The sequence below is a fragment of the Mus pahari genome, chromosome 9 (assembly GCF_900095145.1).
Source record: "Mus pahari chromosome 9, PAHARI_EIJ_v1.1, whole genome shotgun sequence".
Lineage (NCBI taxonomy): Eukaryota > Metazoa > Chordata > Mammalia > Rodentia > Muridae > Mus > Mus pahari.
Genome location: NC_034598.1, coordinates 62,032,242 through 62,037,089, shown reverse-complemented (window position 1 = coordinate 62,037,089; position 4,848 = coordinate 62,032,242).

The following is a 4,848-nucleotide window of genomic DNA, read 5'->3' as shown; positions in this document are numbered from 1 at the left end:
TGGCCTCAAACTCAGAAATCCACCTGCCTCTGCCTCCCAAGTGCTGGGATTAAAGGCGTGCGCCACCACGCCTGGCTTAATATTATAGTCTTAAAAATTAAAAAAATTTAAAACATGGTACTTTTAAATGCCATGTTCATAAGCAGTGTACTTGTGGTAAATAATTGTCCCGCGCTATCGTCTCGCCAACAAGAATGCACGCGGACACCAGGATCCTTCTGCAACACAGCATTTATTGCATCTTGAAGAGGAAGACCACGAGGCCTCGCGAGCGACTCCCTATATAGTCCCCAAGGCTACGTGTCCACATCTAATTGGTTGCTTACTCATGATCTCACTGTTACGCCCCGGGGCAGGCAAAGACTTGGTGTGAAACCCATTTGCACCTGCACACATTGGTTGTTTACCCGAAATACACAGGCAGTGGCCAGTGGTAGCCAGCGCCATCTTGTAATGGCGTTACATGGCTTCCCACAAATAATATTGATAATCTAGTAGACAGGATCTAGAATATAGACAGCAGACAAATATTAGTCTGTGTCTGAAGGAATTTCTAGATTGGGTTAACCAAAATGGAAAATCCCATTATAAGTATTCTAAGGGCTGTGGTTCTGAACTGAATAAAAAGTACAAAGCAAGCTGAGCCATAGGTGTTTATGAATCTCTGCTTTCTGACTGGTGAGCCAATGCAACCATCCACCTCAAATTCCTGCTGCCATGACTCCCCACAATGAGGGACTATATGTTCCAATTATGAACCAAACAAATCCTTATCAGGAATTAGAGCACAACAGTGGGAAAAGTGAACTAATCCATCTTCTCTGAGTTTTTTCTATCTGGTGGAGAAAGATAGAGCATATTATTTCTAGTCAGTGTGGAAAACATAATGGCTGTGTTTTGATTCACCGAAATGAGAAATAAAGAAAGGGCAACTGGCCTTTCTTACATTGCCCTACCAATCCAATCCCTGTGCCATTGAACTTCATGCTTGAATACATGTGTGCATTTAAAACACATGCAAAAGGTGCTAGGTTTGATCTCAGTACTGTATAAATCAGGTGTGGTGTTATACACCTATGATCCCAGCACTGTGAAAGTGGAAACAAGAGGACTAGAAGTTTAAGGTCGATATGGTGGATACCGGGAAGTGCTTGCTGACAGGAGCCTGGTATGGCTGTCTTCTGAGGGGCTGTGCCAGAGCCTGACAAATAGAGAGGCAGACGCTTGCAATCAATCATTGAACTGAGCTCGGGGTCCCCAATGGAGGAGTTGGAGAAGGGACTAAAGGAGCTGAGGGGGGTTGCGGTCCCATGGAAAAAACAGCAGTGTCAACAGGTCAGACCCCCAGAAGCTCACCAGGGACTGGACCACCAACCAAAGAATACACATGGAGAGACTCATGGCGCTGACCACACATGTGGCAGAGGATGGCCTTGTTGGATATCAATAGGAGGAGAGGCCCTTGGGCCTGAGGATGTTCGATGCCCCAGTGTAGGGAAATACCAGGGCAGGACAACTGGAGTGGATAGGTGGAAGAGCACCCTCATACAGGCAGGGGGAAAGGGGATGGAATAGGGGGTTTCAGAAGGGGAGACCTGGGAAGGGGAAAACATTTGAAATGTAAATAAAGAAAATATCTAATCAAAAAAAATTTTAAATAAGAAGTTTAAGGTCTTCCTTGACTGCATAATGAGTGCGTTGTCAGCATTGACTAAATGAGAAACCTGTCTCACAAAAGAAAAAGGATTAAATATTTTAAGTATTTCATTTTAAAATGGTTTAATATATAGCAATAAATAATAGGAATCTTTCCTGTCTTCTTAATCTTATGGGTGCAAGTATGACAGCCTTTAGTATATTGTAATAAAAATATAAACAAATATTATTTAGCCTAAATAATATATAAAATGGTGTGTGTGTGTGTGTGTGTGTGTGTGTGTGGTGGGTGCTTCTATACATGCTAGTACAACACCTCAGAAATTCACATATTCAATGCTAGTGCCATTTGATTAATTAACTTACATATAGAAGCTATTCATAGTTAGTGATCAGTTAGGTACTCTGGGCACACAAATATGAAATAAGCATAATCCTTAAATTATATGAAAATCACTAATAACTCTCTCAAAACACCTTCACAAATATGTCAGAGGTGTTTCTCCTAGGTGACTCTCATGCAATCAAGTTGACAATGACAACGACTCATTACAGATTCTATTTCTAAATTCGCTGATCTTCAGAAACATCAGCAAGTTAAGAACTTCAGCATATCTTCCTCTGGAAACACAATTCAGCCTATACCGTGTCTCCCTGGACAATCATTAAAGAAAACTATTCACCAAACCAAACTGGTACCATCTTAAAAAGTTTTGTGGAACCTCCTTCCAAAAGATTACCACAGCTGGGATTGTTGATTGCTGCCATTCTCTCATAGGGAAGGGTAGAGAGGTATGGGACCTTCTCCTGAGTACCCAGCTACTCCTCCCAGCAAATTGTATGCATTTCTGCCTGAATAGCATATTGCCACAAGTCTAGAGGAAAGATCTGAGTACATAAACTGTGAAAGACTAAGAAGGGTGTCCCACCACCACAGTCATAAGGCAGGCAGGCATCATACAAGGCGCACACCTTTCTGCCTGGTTGCTTTAGGATCACCTAAGCTTCGGTCAGTAATCCTTGAAGCTCATTTGTTCCCTAAAATGAAATCTGTTGAAATCCAACTTTGGTTTGTTACTGAAGCTAGGGGGAATGGTGGGGAGGATGCTGCCTTACCCCTGCCAGGAGAAAATATTCTACATAAATTATTCAGCTAATATCAACTAGATTATAATTATTTCCCCATGTAAAATGGAAATAATGGAACACAACCCCTCCAGTGATACTCCATTATTCTTGAAAAGAATCCAATCATAAAAAAGATAAAAAATTCATCATGATTTACCAATGCCAGTACACTTCCACACTCACTCAAGATGGCTCTTGGAAGTAATATCTCAGGGACTCATTCCATTTCATGTTCATTGAGCCCCATTCTCTGAAGTTCATACAGTGAGGCATTAGTACTCTGTGCTCCATTTTATTGGGATGCTAGCACCCCACAGCCTTGATGGACTAATGTAATACTCAACTTCTTAAATGTTTAAATATCCCTTAGCAGAAGGGTGTTTTCTGGTACTGCCCCAGAAATTAACACTCAGCACAAATGTCTTGCTTGTGCTTTTTTCCTAAATAGACATTTCAAAATATCATACTATTTGTTTATGTGTTTTATATTGGAGATCATCCCCAAACACACACACACACACACACACACACACACACACACACACACACGGGGGGAGAGAGAGAGAGAGAGAGAGAGAGAGAGAGAGAGAGAGAGAGAGAGAGAGAGATTTCATTATAATTTTATAAAAGATAAAAGTGTGACATGAGGTCAGAGATGCTGATTCCCCCAGATGTTCTTTTATTGTTAAGAATTGTTTTCACTGTGTTCGGGGTTTTTTGCTTTTCCAGATGAATTTGAGAATTGCTCTTTCCATATCTTTGTAGTATTTTGTTGGGATTTTGATGGGGATTGTGTTGCTTTTGGTAGGATGGCCATTTTTACTATGTTAATTCTGCCAATTGATGAGCATGGGGGATCTCTCCGTTTTCTGAGATCTTCTTCAATTGCTTTCTTAAGAGACTTGTAGTTATTGCCATACAGACTTTTCACTTGTTTAGATATAGCTACCCTAATATATTTTATATTATTTGTGACTATTGTGAAAGATGCTCTTTCCCTAATTTCTCAGCCCTTTTATCAGTTGTATAAAGAAAGGCAACTGATCTATTTGAGTTAATTTAATATCCAGTCACTTTTCTGAAGTGTTTTATCAGCTGTAGAAGTTCTCTAGGGTTGCTTGTATATACTATCATATCATCTGCAAATAGTGAGACCTTTATTTCTTCTTTACCACTTTGTATCCCCTTGATCTCCTTTTGTTGTCTTATTGCTTTAACTAGAACTTCAAGTAGTATATTAAATAGATGTGGGGAGAGTGGGCACCCTTGTCTTGTCCCCAATTTTAGTTTGATTGCTTCAAGTATGTCTCCATTTAATTTGATATTGCCTGTTGGTTAACTGTAAATTGCTTTTATTGTGTATAGGTATGGGCCTTGAATTCCTGATGTCTCCAATACTTTTAACAAGAAAGGGTTTTGCATTTTGTCAAATATTTTTTTCATCATCTAAGGAGAAGATGGAAGAAACTGAGGAGAACAACCCTATAGGAAGACCAGCAGTCTTAACTAACCTGGACCCCCGAGATCTCTCAGACACTGAGCCACCCACCAGGCCGCGTACACCAGCTGATATGAGGCCCCCAACACATATACAGCTGAGGTCTGGACTCAGTCAGAGAAGATGCACCTAACCCTCAAGAGACTTGAGGCCACAGGGTGGTGGGGTGGAGGTAGGGGTGGTAGGCACATCCTCATAGAGACAAGTGGGAGAGGTGTATGGATTGTGGAGCAGTCTGAGGGTGGACTAGGAGGGGGATAAAGTCTAGACTGTAAAAAGTGATTAAAGAATAAATAAATAAATAAATAAATAAATAAATAAATACAAGCCTTACAAGGTAGCTCATGCTTGGAGTCCCAGAATTGGAGGTGCAGAACTAGTTGGATCCCCAGAGTCACTATCCTCTCTAGACAAATAGATGAACCCCAAGTCCAACTGAGGGATACTGGTTCAAAAACAAATAAATCTTCAGAAGCTCAGGAGGAGCATTGAATTCCCAAGGTCAGCCTCGAGCCACCACATGCGTCTACATGGACAGGCAGCCACAAACAATATATCCACAGACT